Source organism: Falco cherrug, chromosome 13, assembly GCF_023634085.1.
Source record: "Falco cherrug isolate bFalChe1 chromosome 13, bFalChe1.pri, whole genome shotgun sequence".
Taxonomy (NCBI): Eukaryota; Metazoa; Chordata; class Aves; order Falconiformes; family Falconidae; genus Falco; species Falco cherrug.
The window spans coordinates 21,264,101-21,284,608 of NC_073709.1; the positions used below are offsets into that span (position 1 = coordinate 21,264,101).

Here is a 20,508-nt window from a genome sequence, read left to right on the forward strand (position 1 = left end):
GTCAACACAGGCTTTAGAAAGTCAAATATCTTTAGAGGGAGTACTTTGACCATTCCATTCCTCAAGTACAACACTAAGCTAAACAAAAAGTGAATATCCTCATTTAGCATGTTTTAACAATCTGCCCAGGAATTTGATATTCCCTGAAAGCAGATGTATAGTTTTCTCTTTCTGTGCTTCTCTCATAAATTCATTCCCTTTTGTTAAGCTGAATGCTACATGAATTATTTTTTAAAGCTACAAACTCCCAAGCAGGCCTCTTATTAATCCCACTAAGTATTGGACACTTGTGCCCAGATTCCCCAGTCAAACCACAACTCACATGGACTTCTGCATCTCTCCTTTAGCGGTGATCTTGGGAGTTCCCATTTGTGTGAGGAAGGGCTATTTATCATGCATGTGACTGATAGTGCTTCACCTGAGGCTCATGACAGTGTTTTAACGAGATAACAGTCAAGATCTGTTTTCCTTAAAATGGCAAAACAAATTTCTAGCTTCTATGATTGCAGGAAATATTTTGAGAGTGTGGAATGTTCCTGAAAACTGCAGAATCCAGAAGTCCAATAAAATACTTTCCTTCTCTTTGTGTTTCAGGGTTTTAGCCAGTTTCTTTCTTTAGCATTGTTTTTTTCTGTAGAGAAGCTGGAGGAATGGAAATCAACTCATTCTTCTACTTAAACATTCTTTATACTTTTTGAGGCTGACAATGAGCTTTTGCTAGCCTAACGTTCTGACTGTAAGTGAAATCAGGGTTGTGCTGATTTCACTATAACTGAAACAAAGGGCAACTAGTCTCCAAACAGCAGCAGCTACCAACCCCTTCCCAAAAGCAAGTTAAGGTCAGTATGCCATGGTCTATCAGAACCAAAGTAACTCCTTCCTTGTAGTGCTGGAGTGAAAAGAAAAGGCTGGGGTGAGACCCTAAGAGGAGACACAGCCTGACTGACAGTCTGAGTAGTGTTTGGTGGATCAGAGGAATTTGCAGTGCATGTGTAAAACTATTTTCCTCTCTGTATTCCGAGAGGGGTGCAAGAGGTTTTCCTTTTCTCTCTTATAAATAGCCCTGCAGCCTGAAGGTAAGGGTTTAATGCTGGACATCTGAGACTGTGCATTTCACATTTAATTGTTAAGCAGCTTGCCTGTATAATTTTAGATGTAATTGTTTTTTTCCTCCTTTTATTTTTTTCTTTCTTTCTTGCATCAGTGGAAACAAAATATCAGAAGTATGGGAATATTGGAGCAAGTGGAAAGAGTGAAAACGGCCATTTTCCTGGAATATAATATTATACCATTGGGGGTCAGAAGCCGATGAAGCTAAACAATGACAAAAGAGAGTGCCTTTATACATACATTTCTTCTTGTTCCTTTTTGAGCCATAAAATGTTTGAAGCTACTAATTTACCGTAAAAACCCAATTATTTTTCTACCCTCTGGGAAGCTGGATTAAGATTTAAGCTACTGTTGAATGATTGTTTTTTTTTCTATTATTATTATTATTTTTTAGTGCTGTCAGTATATTCAGTGCCTGTTTAAGTAAGGCTCATGTTGCTCAAGAAAGATTGCAACAGACTTTTCTATTGGGTGTTTTGTACACCCAAGAAACTACTGCTTGTAGCTAGCAGGAAAGATGTGAAGGACTGAGAAGGGAACTTGCTAGTCTGTATTTAACTGTACTATTTTGAAATAAACGTTTCAAGAAACAGTCATTTACACAGGGACATAGGGACAAGAAATTCTAAAATTAAAAAGGCTTCAAATAAAACAAGTCATCCTCAGAGAACCCACTGGGAATCATTCATTTGAGCTCACCCACGAAAAATTACTTTAGTTATTTACAATGCCAGATTCTTGGATTACAACTTTGAGATATTTCTAGATATTTCTTTAGCAAAAGGTGTCCCCCTCCCCCCCTTTTTTTCTAAAAAAAATATTAAACAAGTTTCCATTTTAAAATCACAGATTTATTTTCTGAAGAAAAGAGTTCCTTACAAGTATAGCAAAGAAGTTAGATTTCTTTTTTATGGAGGAAAAAGGAATTAATACGTCTGAAATATGTATTCATTGCTTTAGTTTTGTGTGAAGTGGTAGCTTGAAGAATCACTCCTGATTAATTGCAAAGGCTAATGAAATTAGCAGGCCTTCTCACATGTTTCAAGTTAAATATATGATCAAGTGATCTGCTTGATCTGACAGGCTGTACTCTTCAGTAGTTCCATAAAACCTCTTTAGCTGGTTTGTCTTTTTGTTGAGAACAGATGTAAAGCCCAGTGAACTAAAGCATTTCATAAGTTCATTTCTGTTTTACCTTATTATTAATGCAAAAACCAAATATTAAGCAGAATAAAATGTTTTGTCTTTTTCTTCTCTTTTGGCAGGTGGGAGGGTGGAGGAAACAATTTTTCATTTAGGAATCTTCTTTTTTTGTAATTGTGACATACAAAAAGACAGTACTTAGCACTCTGAATCACAGGAGCTTTTTGTCTAACTTTGTCAGACATGATACGAATTTTTCCAGGCTATTTGGTTCCTAGAATTGTGTAGGCAAATCAAGATGGCTTGTCTGCTCCAATTTTACAGAGTAGTCAGGAAATTTGTCGTTTTCCTTTGTCCAATATTCCTTTTTATCTGGAAAGTCTGGTTTTGAATATTAGGAACCTGATGCTATTTAACAGTGTTAATAATTTACACTTCTTGGATCTTTTTCAGGTAGTTCAGACTTCAGACCTTGAGAAAGCAAACTTTTTCACTATTACAAATAAACTCCAGTTGACTCACCATCTCCAACTTCAGTATTTGTCATTGCAATAAACATTAAACAAAAGCATTACATTTTATTTACCCTACCTTTCTTCCAATACTATGAAAGAGGCTGCTCTGAACTACACAGTAGTAACGAAATTCAATGTTAGCAACTTTCTCCCTCAAAAAATGAGGCTGTAAGCAACAATAAAGTATTTACATTATACTTCCTACATATAATGTTCTTCCCTCGCAAGCTGTTTGTGCCTGGCAAGATGCCCCAGTCACCAGCCCATGAAATTCACAGACACTCATTCGTGCTACCACTGAGTAACTTAACTGTTTTATTTTGGCTGAGAAGAGCGAGTTTCCAGCTGGACAACAGTCTTTAGCACTTTACATATACTGGAAGATGCCACATAACAATGTAAAAGAAAAAAAAAAAAAAGAAAAAGAATTAAAAAGAAGTTACTGAAACTTTGGCTTGGTACCCACAACTTACAGTAGCTTGTTTTGTTGGTTACAGCACTCTATGGAGAGGAAACAAGAATATGTGAGGTAACTCCTCTGATATTTTTGAGGTCCGAATAAGAAATTAAAAATGAAATTAAGAAAATAAAAATGGCTCATGTAAAAATAATAGACCTCTGTGTTGTCACACAGCAGCATCTTTGCTGATCATCCTGTGTGTGACAACAAAGGCACCACCACACCACCTAAACTGATACCCAGTGATCTTTACCTTCCTCATGATTCAAATGAGCCACTCCAGAAATCCCTTTCTATGCATCTTTTCAACTTCTGCATTAGCTGCAAGTCTTTTCTTTTATGTAAGGCCTGGTACAACACATCGAAGCCTATAATACTGCTTTATGTTTTTTCAGCCTCTTGTGGTTTGAGAGACCTCCTAGTCCTTTTCCATCTTTTTCACATGCTGCCTTTGTACCAACTTATTTACTTTGTGTAAGTTGTTGATTTTATATTCTTTACATTTACAAAACAACCAATTCCAAGTCCTTTTTCTCCGTTCATAAAACTGGAGCTGCTGCTGCTTTCCAGTCCCAGGAGAGCATCTTGCTCACAGAAGTTATCTTTTTTCACCTAAAACCAGCAGCACACCAATTCTTAGTTCCTTAGTTCCCTTTCCTCTCTGGCCAGGGCGGTGAGGCCAGGGCATGCCTCCCCACCAGACTAAAGGGAACTCGCTGTGTACTTCTAACCTTCCCCTCTCTTGGTGCACTGGGTGCCTGCTTTACCGCCAGAGAATAGCTGGTAGTAAGGTTAAACATGGATAGCAGTGGTGACATGATTACGCTGCATTAGAGCCACAGGAACATTATAGTTAAGGTCTGTCATCTTCATTATGCTCCTTCAGCGCCCAGTAAAAAAAATAATAATAATAAAAAAAAATAATAATTCCCGGTATCCTACTGCCACTCGGATCTCAATATTTTCATCCATTCTCATTTTGCTGAGAATTTTTCTTTGGCCTCTTCCTCAAAATATACTTTTGTGACACTCCCATAAAACCAGAAAAGAACGGTCAGGAAGGGCCAGAAAGAAGGAACTTGCCCCACCCTGCCATCAGGCCCGAACAAAGCCAGAACCTGCAGAGAGAAATCAGAGGAGTGAATGACCTGACTGCTAACTCCAAACCCCCAGTTCACCTACTTGCGACTTGCTGCTCGTATGAATATTTTTTCATCTGTACCTTATGCAGTTTAACTCGATAGCAAGTTCTTTGGTGCAGGGACCTCATTTACAGATATGATTTTGGAAACCAATGATTCTGTAAAAACCACTGGCTAGCTGAGGAGGACCTAAAATGGAGCCTGTGGTTTTTATGGAAGCATGAGCATGTATCTTCTGGAAATCAGACTACTCAAAAAATTCATATTTTCCAGTCACCCTGGTAAGTTCCAAGACAAATGATAGAGTTTCTTTCAGGAGAAGATTTTAAAATGCAGATAAGACAAATACTTGCTTGGAATGTCCTGGGTATAAGCAGTTCCACTAGTGGTTTCCAAAGTAAGGCTTCTGTCTTTTTCCGTAAGATGACTGCGAGAACTCCCTCATAAATCTCATCTGCAGTTTCTTTACTATTTTTTAAATTTTGCAGAATGTCTGAAAAATATGAGAATAGATTACAAGTCAAAAATTGGATAATGTAATTACAAGAGGTGAAAAGAAATTCTGGAAATTATGACCTCACTCATGAATCTGATATTAATCATGTTCAGTAACAAAGTTCTGAGAAGAAAACAAAGTGATGGCTGAGAGATAGTTTAACAGCTATGAACAACAATGGTTTAACATCAGTAACAACCAACAAAAAAAAAACCCAACCCCCCAAAAAGGAAACAGAGCTAAAACAATCTCTATTTACAATTCCATTCCACAACAAGTCTCAGTGGAGCCTTTGGGACTGTGGTCCCCATATTTCAGTCAGCCATGTGTTTCTTGAAAAATTTAGATCGGAAGATTCACAGAGTCCTTAACTGTTCTTAGCATACTGGCTTTTGTTCTTGCTTTCATGCCTTTGCCCAGCACCTCAGCAGTTAGATCATTCTTTTGGGACTTGAAAAACCTGGGGTTTTTTTCCTCCCTTTGTCCAACAGAATTCTGGTTTAAAATTTCTCTCCAAAAATTTCTGGAGGGTGCCTTGGGGAAATCTGGGATGAGAGAAGCCTCTGAAAATTTATGTGGAAACTGATCCATTTTGAATGAAATAATTAAATACTTGTTAAGCTGTTGGCCTTGAGGTTAGGGAACTTGCCTGGAAGGGGAGAGATGAATATTTCAGACTGCTCTAATTAGTAGTTCACTACCTTATGTTAAACCAAGCAGGGAACAGAGCTCTAGAATTCTCCTTCCAAGTAACCCTTACTTTAAAGTGCTATTCACACATTTCTTTGTTTTCCTACTTTATGTGCCACCCCGACCTAGGTGAGGGGTATGAATACAATGTAACTCTAGGGAAAGATGGAATTTTGTGCTCCACGTTTCCTGTTGCTTGGCATCGGTGCCTCTCCAGGCGCTATGTCAGATTTTGCAAAGCCTATTTTCATGTGCTTAACTCTCCCCACACAGCCTTGGTACCTAACTAGAGTCTGGTGAATTAGGGTATTTCTAAGTTCTTTCGGTGGATTTCACTTCTAACTAATTATTTTCTTACTCTTTATCCAATCCCTATTCAACTAAAAATGAATCCCTTTGCTAATTGTAGCAGGACATGGAAAGCATTTTGCTTCAGCAAGGTATATACGAAGATTGGAAGCTGTGAGATTACCTTTCTGCAGGACCCTGTTTGGTCTAAAGGTAGGAACTAAAGTTGGAAGTTTAACTGCATATAATTCTTTGCCCTCTCATTGCATGTCAGTCACATTGTTTGAGGTCATTCAAATTCATTATGTAGAAAATACAATTATATTCTTTCCTGGGGTTTCCCGATTGCTGAAATAGCTTCCACACTACCATCTTCTGCAAAATCTTTCGTAGACACAAAGTATTTGGATGGGCTTTTTCTAGTAAAACTATAAATAGTTTTTCCTTGTTTCCCCCAAAGGCAAGGAAACAACTGTGCCCTCAATAGGTGCACAGTAAAAAGCCACTGAAGATTATTTTCATGCTTTTTTTTATCCCCACAGGTGTATAGTCTTGTGAGATGGTGGATCCATCTTCTAGCCTTTTTTTTTTTTTTTTTTTAAATATATGTATTAGATTACATTGCAGTGGCTGGCACTGCTAATATTAACACTGTTGGTTTAGATGTAGACGTCATGCTATGCAAAATCATTCAGTGTTAGATATCCTATGTTTCCAAAAGTTATGTTGGCTGCAGGAAATCTAAACAAATCTTTTTTTAACAAGTGTCGTTATGGACAAGGCAAAAGGACCTTAGAGGTCTGCAAAATTTTGAAGTTGTACCCATCAGACTCTGAAAAATAGAGCTATTTTGAACTTCCTGGAAAAACAGAGAAGATACAAGTATGAATTAACATGTTACTTCATTTGTCATCTCATGGGAATCTAATACCTGGGGAACATTAGTTATCTAGGCTGAAAGTAATGAGACAGGCTCCTTCATCCAGTACTACTTAGTTTATATTGTTGCTTCTAGCTTACAATGTTGCACTTAATTACACCACAATAAGAAATTACCTGTCATACAATAATCTTCATTGCCCTTCCCTGAAACTGGTCTTCCTTGCAGCTGTGTAAAGCCAAAAAGCTTGAGCAATTTGACTCTTGTCCTTGGATATCTCAAAGTTTCTGCTTACCAAGAGTTTCAGTTCCCCCTCAAAGAAAGACACTAAATTTCTTGGGTGAAAACAGCAATAATTATATCATCATTGTGGTCCCATGGGGATGCATCTAGGATCCGCAAAGCCAAGGAATCAAGAACTTTGACTGAGAATGAAAGTGATGACTCACAACAGATTCTGCCCTGTTGTCTACGTTACCTTGTTTATAAAACATTTTTCAAAATTTGCTAAGAAAGCAAACTAAATAATGTTTTAGTGGTGCTCATACTGTGAAAACCCAGGAGCCAAATTACTTTCCATCTTCAGAAGAGAAAACAAAATAAAGATACAAAGAAGAAGGTCTAAGGGTTCCAATATTCAAGCCTTCCTTTTTCTTCTTTCCCATTTCTTCAGTGATTCTTCCAGTTCCCACTGTCTAGTACTAGGTAATCAGTGCTTTGCAGAACTGCTAGCACTTAGAGCAGGGGTCCTCAACCTTTTTAACCAGGGGGCCGGCGCGTGGATGAAGTGGCAGGCAGTCATCTGCGGCTGCTTGGTTTCCCCCCCCCAACCCCCAGCGGTGTGTGTGTGTGTGTGGGTGTGTTGTGTTCTGTAAATTCCGGGGGCTGGACTGAGGACCCTGGGGGGGCGTAGTTTGAGGACCCCTGACTTAGAGGCTGATTTCCAGAGAAAAGGATGATATTCATTTCAGCTGAGGAAGAAGGCAATAACAGCTAGAAACCAAAAAATCTCGTCTGGTTCATTAATAACATTGTGACGCTGACATGAGCCACTAGTTATATGGAAGACTCACAACAAAGAATAAAGAGGTGGTAGACAAGGAGGATGGGCACAAGACCCAGAAGAGAGTTACTATGCATGTAGTTACTATCAAGCTAAAGCCAACTAGGCCTTAACATATGCCCGACTGCATTAAAAAATCGTGTTTTCTGAATGGCAAAATTCTGCTACAGACACAAAGCAAGAAAAACAGAGCTTCTTACTAGGTTAAAATGTCTCCAGATTTCTAACCTCTTCAGGAGAAATGGTATGGCAGGTTTAGAAGTGAAAGTTGAATACACAGTCACAGAAAAACAGTCACAGAACATTGTTTTAAAAAAATCGCTGAAGCACAGGACAGGAATATGTGACCACATCACTTTTTTTCAGACTGTGTTTAAGTGAACACTGAATCTTGGAACAAACCCAGTCAACTGAGGGCAAAGGGTTTCACAGCACTATTCTCACCACCAATCTGTTTCATCTTCTTTTTTTCTTTTTTTTTTCTTTTTTCTTTTTTATTTTCTTTTTTTTTTTTTATGACTGGGACATTTCTGTCTGCAAGCTGACCCATTCCTTAAGCATATGTATATGTCACTTAAGGATTTAACAGTCAGAGACACTGAGACACTGTCCAGATCCCTCTTTGACATTTCAAGAGACAACTCCAAGAGGCTGAAATACTACTGGGATTTGAAATAGCATGTGCAAAGAGCCTCCATTTCTTCAGCTAGTTAAAGTGGTTTGTTTCTATAATTTCCTATGCATTAAAAATAAATGTATAACAAGTAATATTTTAAAGTAACTTTCTGTTATACTGCTGGCATCATCTCCAAAACAGTCGTATGTCTTAATGACATTCCATTTATTTAACTGCTTTTCTCATTAAAAACACTGCCTGATGGTACTGATTGCTCAACATTTGACTCTCTAGATTATACAGATCTGCCTGTTCTGAAGAGACAAAAAACCCAGGCAGAGCAGCAACCCCAGAGAAGGGAAGTTCCCTGCTAAGAGTTTATCAGGTTGAGGAACAATGTGCGTTGCCCGATGTGCTTATTATCCAGGAAGTTACTCATCATTGTTAGTTATTCTTACTGAAAATACTAAAATAATTTCCAGTACTTCATCCAAGAAACTATGTCCTTCACCTAACAGTAGGTCCAGCTTTACTAAAATGGCCATGCATGATTCTGCACATAGAGGATTTTTTTTTTTAAATTAGAATAAGCTCAAAAGCTGAAGAAGTACTTTTTACTTAATTTTATTTTATTTAGCTGGAAAGCAAATTTTAGCAGTGCCCTGAATGGGTTTGTTGCAACACAATTTAAAACTATGCACCCTGAGAACCCTTGGTTTTTTTCTCTCTTCATAAAGCTGGTGTAACCAAGGCTTTGTACTCTAAGGGCAGGCCTCCGAGCTAGAAAAGAGCAGGAAAAAATGTTATAGAGCTTTCTTATACTCCCAGTATGAGAACGCTGTTTGCATTTTAGCTCTCCCCTAGCTAAAATTTCGGTTGTGCCTTTGCAATGAAGATCTTAGGCACCAACAAAAGTTGGTACCCTGGATTGTGAAAAGACTGTCGGGGTACCCTTCCCCACATGTGCCAAAGGATGGTGAGGATGTGAAGGCCCTGTGGTGGTCAGGAACCCTCTGAAAGCCTGCAGTGATGGCGCTGATGAAGAGCTCCCAGCTGCACCACTCTCAGGAGGGCCCTCAGGGGTAGTTTAGAAGCACAATATAGACCCAGTCATAATGCTCCAAAGATGGCTGCCAGGTGGAAATGCCCCTCCAGGACATGCATTCAAGGTTTTATTTGTGAAAGGTCCCATGTGCTATTAATTTCCAAGCAGTACATGGTGGCCTGAGGCTCAGTGGGGAGAAGAGCTGCTGTCAGCCCCCAGAACACTCTGAGCATGCCAAAATGGCGCCCCAACTCTGGGGGTCTCTGCTGCATTTTGCAGGAGACGCACCCTGAAAAACGCTCAGCAGAGTGTTTCTATCCACAGAACACACACTGTGTGTCCTGTTTCTTGCGTTCATCTTTCAAGGGGCTCTGCTGTGTTGCACATGACACATCATGACTTCACATGCTCTCTTGTGAAATCGCCTGATGCTGATACAAGGAAATTCAAGGAGCTGATCAAGAAATGGAGACTACAGGTTATTGCCTCATTTTCTGACTTTGTTCTGTTCATGGACCACTCTGTGTGCAAAGATCAGGGTTAAAATACGGTTCAACAGGTTGCCATTCGGTCTCAGTGATCTGCAGACCAGGCAGACATGAGTAACACCCTGAGACTGGAGCAGTACAATAATACAAACACTCCAGTGATGTACCAGGTGTTGCCTGAAGGCCCCAGCTTTCAGATGAGACCTTCAGCTCTTTATCTGAGCTCTAGTGTTTTGCAGATAAATGATCATGCTGCACTTTTGAAAAGAGCACAGGGACAACCATAGATTTCTAACATTCACTTTCTTAACACATAATATAACATGCAGGGCTGTTACTGACTGAAGCTTGGCTGTTAATGTTTGCCTACATAGTCACTGTACTTACCAGCACCTAATTCATCTGAAAGCTGTCTTTAGGATTTTGAGAGAGGTTAAATAAAACTAAATTACATTTTTCCATTCTCTCTCACATATAAATCTCTATAAGAATAAACCAATCTGGTGCGTGCAGTTTGAATGCAAGCTTTGCTCCTGAGTGATTTTAAATGAGAATTTTTCACACCCTTATTTAGATGCAATATCATTTCTGCCTTCAATGTTAATAACATAGTCAAAGGGACTGGAAGTTTTGCAAAAATCAGAGATCTGAATAAGGAATTCAGCTTGTGTACTTCTCTTGCAGCACTTTCCTGAATGTGTGCATCTGTGTGTAAAGCAAAGGCTGTGCTGGCAGCAGAGCTTTCCATGCTAACATTTCTATCCCCGTTTGTTATCATCAGACCCAAATGTTACTTCTGCAAGCGGCAGTTAACAAGCAGTGGTTTAATTCCTCTGGAGCCTGTAGGCTGTTCCCTGCAGAATGCAATCTCACGTTAGGACTTACTTATTTTAAGAGTTTGGAGAACAAAAAGATCTTGACAGCAAGATAAGCATGACCTCAGGGAACTGGGGGTCCCAGTCCAAGTCACTTTCCTCTGCTGATTATGGATTTGGTGAAAACCAGATTTAATTTCTATGTATTATCTTTGTAATATCTGACAGAGTGCTTGAATGCAAAGGCAAATAAAGAGGTTCACGTGCTGAGTTTGTAGTTTGCTGGGAAAATAATAAGGCCACCAAACTGCAGTAATGTACAGAAAGGAATAAGAGATGGTGTTTTGAGAAGATGTGTTTTCCAATTACCCAACCATTTATCACAGGGATTATTTCATTTTAATATGTTGTCTTACCTGACCAGACCTTTCATTCTCCTGAATGAAAATCTAAGTCATGTAAATCACACATATATGCATAATGTACAGAATGGTCATTAACTGCAAATCTCACTTGTGCGAAATTTTGTGTATCGGTCGATTTTAACATTTTTTTTTATGTTTCATACATTTTTTGCCTAATAATAATAATAATAATAATAATAATAATAATAATAATAATAATAATAATAAAATTTAAAAAAACCAACAAGCCCAACAACTTAATGAAGACAAACATTCAGTATTGATATAGAGTATCAGAGAAGCTTGGAGTTTTCAATGTGTGAATATATTGGCCTGGGAGTATCACTACTCAATTATTATTTGTTTCCAAAAACTGCAAGCAATAGAGCTGGGCAGAAAATAATGTTGAATGCATCTGCAGTCTGTCTCAAATTATTTTTGGTAATCGTATCACATCAAATTTTGGAATTAAAAAAACCCAAAACAAACAACCAACAAGAGGAACATAGTACATAGTGATTTTCCCAGAAAACAGGATTTATGTGTAGATTATAAACTGAAAATAATAAATAACAATATGTTATTTGATATAATATATTATTTCAGTGTACAAGTAGGTAAAAATACCTAAGAAACTACTTATAAATGTTGCAAACTTTTCAGCATGATGAAATTCTATGTGAGAAATGTTCAAAGTAACAAAATTCTTAAAGAGATCAAAAAAGAACAAAGAGATTCTGTAGAAACAATGGACCAAATATATCCAAGGATAACCCCACTGAGATCAGTGGAATTGCACTAGGGATATACTTGGCCCAGTGACTCCAGAAATGATGTTAATGAGGAACCTTAACACTACTGCTAGAAAAATCTCTATTTAAACCATGCTGTGGCAGTTCATGTGAAAAAGTAAATGGGACCTTCACATGAACTGCACAGCATGTGAGTGTGAATCAACAGGCTATAATAAATTGGTTTGGTTTCCTTCTCCCAGACTTAAGCAAATGTATTATATTGTAGCATTTGAGATGTTATAATGAAGGTTATGTCATTATTCCATTATATTCAAAAAAGCCTGATTGTCTTCAAAAAAGGCCTGATTTAGAAAAATATTTCTTAATTCTTATAATAAAGAATCTGTAGATCAAATATAATGAGTGATAAATCCCTATTAAAAATCCCTCGTTTCTCTAAAACTTGATCTCATGGATGTCAATAAGCTCTGGATAAGGAAATGTTTTGTAAAATAAAGGCCCCATTTTTTTTCAATGGAAAGCAAACCTGAATAGGTTTCTAACAAAATTTTACTTTCTTACAGAAAGAAGCAATGATTTAAAAAGTGTGAAGGAATGTATTATCTGACGTCATATGACATGATATATCCTGAAACTTCTTAAAAACACAGAACTTGAGCTACCAGAGAAAGGAGTGACCTTTTCAACTTAAACTGCTGATCATAAAAAAAAGTAAGACAGGATGAAGGTTATTTTTCATTTAGGGTAAAGTACTCACAAATAACAGAAGCTGAAGCTGCCTGGATTGCTCTGGCCTGCCTCGGACTGAGTGCAGCTCTTACAGAAAGCTGTTCACCAGCAGATTTGGAGGCACTTGACATTTGCTGTTCCTAAGGACAAACAAGCAAAATGAGATGCAGAAACATAAGATGGGCAGCATCCCCAGATGAGGGAAAGTAGTGGAGACAGGATCTCATGGCACCCACTGATGTGAGAAGCAGAATCCAGGAGCAACATCCCCACCCCTATATATAGCTCATCTACATATAACGTACCTGATCCTGCAAGCTGTTTTCTGTTTGAGGGCTCTTGGGCTTCAGTCTCCAGCAAAGAGCAAAATCTTGTTTCCCAATCTAGTGACTGTTTGCAGTGAAGTATTCAAACTTCAACCCCCCCCCCCCCCCCGCCCCCCCCCCCCCAAATCCAAAAACCCCCAGCAGTCTGTGGGCATGTGAAAGAGATTATAAGATGTAGTGCCTGTGCACTGGGATGAACTTCACTGCACTGTACTCAGTGACCCCAGACGTCACTTCCAGTCCTCTAGCCCTGTGAACTGTGGTTTCATTCCAGAGATCATTGAAAAAGAAATGCAGCATTTCACAAATTTCATCTAGCACATTCAAAATTATCATGTCCTGACATTTCAGCTGTTGAAAAGAACCAGGATTTACTACCTCACGTGAAAAAGACCAGAAGGCTTAAATGCATAACAAAGTAAAGCCGTGATATGAGACAGATGAACTCATTTAGATAAAATAAGACAAGACTCAACCTTCCTCTGAACTTCAATTTGAAACTGAGTTAAACCTCTCATTGAAGGAAGATAAAAAGTTAGCCAATTTATTTGTCTTTCAGTTCTCTTTTATACTTAAGAGAATGCTATTGAAGTGCTAGCTGAGATTTTGGGGAGAGCAGTTCCTGCTGCTGGTACAGCTTCCTGAGTGATACTGAGCCAGGCACTCGGTCTCTCTTGCCTCACTTTCCAGTCACAGTCTGATGTTTGTCCTCCCTCTCCTTTCTGTCTGATGTATGTACTTTAAACAGAAAATTTAGAATGAGAGCTACCTTTTATTATGTGATTACACAGTGCCCAAGGTCCTTCTCTTAACTGTTGTGTCCAATGTGTTTGCAGTACAAATGATGTTGATGAAAATATTTTTCTCTGTATCCCCCAATGTCACCTAGATGGATAAATGTTTTTGATAGGGATATATTCTTCATGTGCTATCCCTTTGGTTTGACATTCTGAATATAACTCCTTTGAATTTAAAAGTACTAGGAGAAGAGACAGAAATGTTGCATGCAATTTTGCCTGCACTATATGAACCCCATGGTATTACCATGCCTTCATTCAGAAGTTAGAAGCAAGCAAAGGCAGTGACTACATTTTAATCCATACTTCATAGTAAGCAATTATCATTCTGCTATGTGTCATTTCCCTCTATATTGTTGCAACAATGCTCTGGATTTTTGCATGAATCCTTTGGGTTCTAAATGTCCCACAAAATATAATGGAAAATATTTTTACAGAAGAAAATGTTATACAACCCAGCATGATCCCACTCCTCACCATTTGTTCTAGGATTATTCAGAAATGTTAATTTCTCTGTCTGGATTTCACAAATAGCTCAAACACCCCCCAGCTGAGCATAAAAATAACTTACTTTTGATGGAAACTATCTTTTGGGTCCTTTAAGTGCTGTTTCTAAATTGGCTGTTTTGGTCCTGTTTTGAGTTGTCATGTATGGCACAGAAAGGAGCTGGCAAAACACCTTAGTTATTCCTACAAGTCTTCATTTGTGAAACAGTCTTTAAACAAAACCAACAGTATTTAAACAAAACCAACAGTCTTTACCATAGCTCAGGATATTAGGAAAAGTGAGATCTTGAAGACATGACATCTCTAGATTTCTTCAAAGGAAGGAAACACTAGTTCAAGCTTCTCAGTCTTTTTGTAGGGTTTTAAGAGATCTCTTCACCTTTTCTTTCCAATGCCGGTGTTCCATCTTGTCTCCCACCTCTAAGGCACTTAAGAAAACCCTTGCACTTCTGTCATTCAACAGATATTAAGCTGGTCAATAGACACGTGGCATAATAACATTCCAACCAGCAGATTCATGATCAGATTTATCAAACAAGCTTATTCATACTGCAGGAGAGGAGCAAAACCCAGTAAACACATAATAAATAACAGAATTTACACTCTTCCCAAGCTCCTCAGAGTAGAAGGAACAAGGGCAGCAAATTACTCGGCACTCTTAAGGGATATTAGAATTATAATCACATCTTTTGAACCCCACTTCTATTCCCTCTTCCTGAACAAAAAATATCCAAACACAGACACAGAATAAAGCCGGGTACAGATACTGAGGCTAGATTTTAGAAGAAATTAAGTGACATTTTGCATTCCCTATCAGTATCTTTAAGAGTAAAACAAAATATGCAAGAAAACAAGTCTGAAGATCAGCCTGAATATCACTATAAAAAAATTCAGTGCTTGGAGGCATTGCTGAAACTGGGAAGATAAGGCACAGAAGATCTATTCTACTTAGAATTTTGAATGGGCAAAAAGATTATCTAATAGCACTCATTACATACTCACATGATATATATGTAACAGTCGGTTGTATTTTCCAGAGTCCTACAAAAAAAGCAAGTATTCTCAGTGAAAGCCTACTGGAACAAGTAGTTAAAAGCCTGATGTTAAAGAGGGGGTAAAAAAAAAAGTAGAAAATATGAAAGAAAAAAAAAGATATTTGGCTTAAGGATCTTCAATAATTAGCATGTGTAGTGTGACACAGTACTGTCTCTGCTTGCAATGAAGTATTTATAGACTTTGACAGGTTTTTTGCAATTGTGCTGAACAATGTTTGAATGCTACCACCATCCAAATACAAGAAGTTATTACAATAACAAAGCGTTGTGAATCATACCGTAATTATCTTCTAGCCTGCTAATAGTAACTGTTAATAATTTAAATGTCTTGCTACATCTCCGTGCTTTATGCAGCAGTACTTAAAAATGTTCCCCTGGCAAAGTACACTGCTGAGTTTGTCCGTCACTATATAGTTAAATACTAATTTGAAAATGTATCAGAAAATGACTGTAAAGTGAGTAGGTCAGTCACAGTCGTTCATGGAAAGGCAGGAAATATGTTAAGGCAACAGAATATAGATTTTCTCTAACATTTAGGAAAAGAAGCATAAAATCCACTGTAGCACAGCATCTAAACCATTACAAAACTGTCTGAACTGTAACAGCAGGCTGCAGGGCAATATTTACAGCTAATTCTAATTATTGTTATTATGAGTATTCAACTCTGGTATTTTTGTTTCCTTGGAACGACTCCACCAAATGATTGAAATTATAAATTTCTGTTCTTATATAATAATTTCACCTTACACTATTATTAGGATGTCAGCGCTCATTCTTGGTCACTGCTTCAGTTTCTGGGTAGTTATGGGCAAATTAATCCTCACCTTTTACAAATGTTTTCCCTGTTCAGTTGAAAGAGTACACTGAAATAGATTTCATTTGTAGTGACATTAAGGAGAATATTTTCAGTTTCTGCTACATTCTATGCTATATTTTGTTTAATTTTTATTTATTATTGGGGCACTTGGTGATATTGTGCTGAAGCTTCACTCACAAAAGAAGAAACAGGTTTTAACTTCAGGAGAAATAGTAGAACACTACATTAGCCTGTAAAATTAGAGAGCAGTATCCACAAAAGGAAAAGATATTCTTGATAAAGGAGAAAAAAAAATCAGAAATTCCAACCCAGAACAGGATAGAAACGGATCTATTCTGCCAATACTGCAAGGAAAGCGAATAAAGGAGAAATTGGGAAAAAAAAATTGCCTTGCTTCTCATAAAATGGTTGAGGTTAGAAAGGACCTCTTGGAGATTGTCTAGGCCAACTTCCTGCTAAAAGCAGAGTCAATGGGAACAGGTAACTCAGGATCTTGTCCAGCTGAGTTTCCAATATCTCCAGGTACAGAGACTCCAAAATCTCACTGGGCAACTTGCTCCAGACTTTGATCACCCTTGCAGTAAAAATGTTTTTTGTTACATTTTGCTTAATGGAATCTCCTGCATTTCAGTTTGTGCTCATTGCCTCTTGTCCTTCCAAAGGATGCAACTGAGAAGAGTTTGCCTCTTTCTTCTTTGCATCTTTCTTTTGCATATTTGTACACATTGATGAGATTCCCACCATGAGCCATCTCCCCTTCTCTAGTCTCAACAGACCTACCTCTCTCAGACTTTCCTCACACATCAGATGCGCCAGTCCCTTAATCATCTTCATCTCCTTTATCTGGACAGTCTACAAAGATTTCTTACTCAAATACATGTTGTTTATGCATATTGCCTACATTTATACATATATTACATCAATTTTTAAAAATAACCCCACACTCCCTTCAGGGGGAATACTGTAGGGAATGCTAGAATTAGATATGCTTGTACAACCCATGCGGTATACATATTATTATTTTTAAGCTATTTTGCGAGGGAGGGAGCATGAGCTGTCATCCATTCAGTCTACAAATGGGCAAGCCATACATATTTGTTTCCTCTTCACTGTTCGGTCTGTGGTTCAAGGCCCTATTTTAACATTTATAGCCAAACCTTGGTCTGAAAAAAAGACAGGTTTTTTTCCACAGACTTTTCAGTGTAACTGCTTACTAGTGTAAGTAGCTGTGCCACAAATGTTCACAGCACCCCTGTGAGGCAAGGTAGCATCTCTACTCCCATTTTACAGACAGCCTCTGGCCTAAATTTTTAGAGAACTTCACATTTAATTGCACTTTAAATGCCCCCACTGACTTTGGTTGCAGCTGCCAGTGCTCAGCACATTTGAAAATCCAGGCTTCTAGGACTGCAGACTGGCTTGTCCAACACAATTAGCTTAATCATAAAGCACAATGTTTTTATCTAGCGAGATAACAGTTTGGAACGAGGGAAAATCCTATTCAGTGGAATCTTTATGGTTACAGCTCCCCCGTATAACTGTCCTTTCCACACTCCTTTGTTTCTTAACCACTACGAGATAAACAGCATGTGGTAATGAAATATGAAATGCATGCATTTTACTGAGCAAATCTCTCACTGGAAATGTGAGGTCTTTGGTTTGAAAATAAACATGATTCAGGGCTCAGCTATGGAAGTGTATTTGCTGCTTCAACAGCCAGGTCCCACTACCCTTGCTCAGTCAGCTCTTTTACACAGCGTTAGCCTGATCTTACACTTTCCCTGTGACAAGTTTCCAGAAGTAAGTGTGAAAAGGCAGATCACTTTCCACTACCCACAGGAAACGAAATGACCCTTCTGTTGTCGGCTGGATGATACATGAGCTGTATCCCTGCAGAAGCCAAAGCTAGTACAGACTTGCTCTCATTAAACAAAGCTAAATATTGGAAGCACATTTAAACTGCAATGTAGGAGCTGCATAGGCTCCAGCTGAACTTCCAGAATTAATTCTGTTGGCTTTAAGCTATTCAGCCTTAAGGCTGAGATGCTGGATGATGCCACTACAGGCTTTACTTCTAATTCATAAAAACGAAAGGAGGGTGAGGCTAAAGTAGCTATAAACTGCACTTGCTTCTTCCTAATCTTGAGGCATGTCAGGGTTTCGACAGCCTATTGTAACAGCTTTAGAGAGCCGTTTGCATTTATGGCAGCCTTAAGACGGCTGCCCACCATTCAGAGAGTCCCACCACCTCCGCTGTGACAGCAAAGTGCAGATCTCCGGCCACGTTTAGCTGTAGTCTGTTTGTCCAGCCCACGAGGCTCAGGGCCTGTTGTTTGAGAGGCTGTGTCTTTCCTTGCTGTCACAGCTTAAATCCGTACCAAAGCAATACTTCCAACAAACCTTTCCTGAGATGGGATGAGAGGAAGGGGAAGGTGGTTTTTGTATTGCTCATTGGATGGCCTGCCTCAGCCAGCGTTTCTTTGACTTCCCAGGCACATGGCAAAAACCATCTCCGTCCTCATTCGCGCACTGCCCGTGCTGCTCTACTCAAGTTATGCCTAGGATGGTATATTAATAGGTCGCCCTTCTGTGTATGTTTAATTTCTGAGGCTGATGACCCGAACATGATATGAACACTGACAGACTGTAATTGTATAAACTTGGGGGGGAAGTTAAATAGTCATAACAAAACCAGTTGTCAAAAATAATAAGATTTTCTTTTTAGTGTAATAATAGTGTCATTAATTATTAAAGAAGAAAAAATAACAATGAATCATCAAGGCTAAAAGTAAATGAGCCTGGAGACTGCAATTCCTTCTTATATAGGAGTGCCCTCTGCAGTCTAGTTCCTGGGGAGTGATGCTGTGCCAGCTCACACAATGCAGTGCCAGGGGAGATCAGGAATAAACTTGGTCAAAGCCAGTGCAGTAAGTTGGGATTTGGAGCCATAACGAACACTTGGAGTATGGGATTCACAATACTAATACACCATTCCCTAGACTAAATGCTAACCCCTTTCCTCTGATGGACCAGCAGAAAGACCTGTGCACACTTTAGTGGTATTTTTTCAGATGTAAATGTTGCAGCTAAGAAGTAACAACTTTTATCGTTGCTGCTTAGACATGGGGCATTTTACTCTGTGTTTTAAAGCTTAGCAGAAACTGTAAAGTGATCTTCAGGAATGTTCCTCAAAGGGGACATTGTCTGTGTCCTTTCAAGATTTTAAGCTCTAAAGCTGGTCACATGCTGCCATAATATTTTAATGTCATTCCTAGATGGCAGGTAGCAACTTGCTTTTCATCAGTGCCTTATGTAAGTAACCCCAGTGTTAAGATGTGACCTCATTTCTAAACACACAGGTTTCTCCATCAACTGCAAACTTTACAGAAACATCATTTCTGCTTTTATGATGCTTCACAAAAATTACTATTTTTAATTAAAAAAAAAATAGTTAGTGCAAAAGAATATTTAATTTGGGAGGGGAAAAACCCCTAAGACTCTAAAAGTTTATACTGCCTCCAATTACTTTTCATGCTTGACTGTGTGGCAGGGAATACTTCATTATGCCAGGTCACCAACTTTGACATCTCTAACCTCACAATAATAGTCCTTTTTGTAATGTTTGAAAATTGAAAATCAGTTTAGTTTATGTTCTCACTAGGTTCATGGCTCCATTGCCTAATATATTGCTGACTTGTATGCCAGCATTACTCCCTAGTGAGGAATATTAAATAGCCACGGCATATATTAGAAGGGGTGAAAAGGTCCAGCTCAAGTCTGCTGTGTAGCTCACATTCGTTAGTGCTTTAAAAACTCAGTAAGTTGCATAATGTTTCCACTTATCCATGAAATTGTGGTATGATTCATATCATTGGCATCTTTAAATGATTTGTAGTCCACTATTTAAGTATGTATTCCACATAAATAAATAGTTCCTGGGTTTGTATACACGACTTGTGCTAGTCAGTATCATAAAAGAGGCACAATAATGCCTGACCTTTATTACTATAGCAAGAAGTTCTTCCATCTAATGAAAAAAGCCCAAACAGCCAACAGGAATGGCGTAATACAAGGCACCTCTGTTTGGAAAAGGCAATTTTGGAGCTTATCAAAAGGTGAATGTTATTTCCCTCCATCGAAAACTTCTGTTCTTTCCACTCCCAGTATTCTCTGTGCCTTCTAAGACATTCATGGACTCTGTTGTTAAAATTATTGTTAGTACATGCAATACAGAGTTTGACTGCTGCTACCTGGGTCGCTCATTGATGCTGCTAGCTCCTTAGTTCTATTTGTGAAACACATTAGACTAAAACCCCGGCTCTCCAGGAGACTTGCTTTTCCTCTGAGCATACCTGCCCTCAGTAATA

At 38.5% G+C, this 20,508-nt stretch overlaps 1 long non-coding RNA gene across 1 annotated transcript in view; it reads left to right on the forward strand.

Annotated features, from left to right (window-relative positions):
• Nucleotides 1-11,052, forward strand: part of LOC114015296 (uncharacterized) — a 139,969-nt gene extending 128,917 nt beyond the window's left edge. The window contains exons 10-11 of the long non-coding RNA XR_003559145.2: nt 5,966-6,057; nt 6,953-11,052. This is a non-coding gene — a long non-coding RNA (uncharacterized LOC114015296). The remainder of the gene's footprint in view (nt 1-5,965; nt 6,058-6,952) is intronic.
• Nucleotides 11,053-20,508: the final 9,456 nt, after the last annotated feature.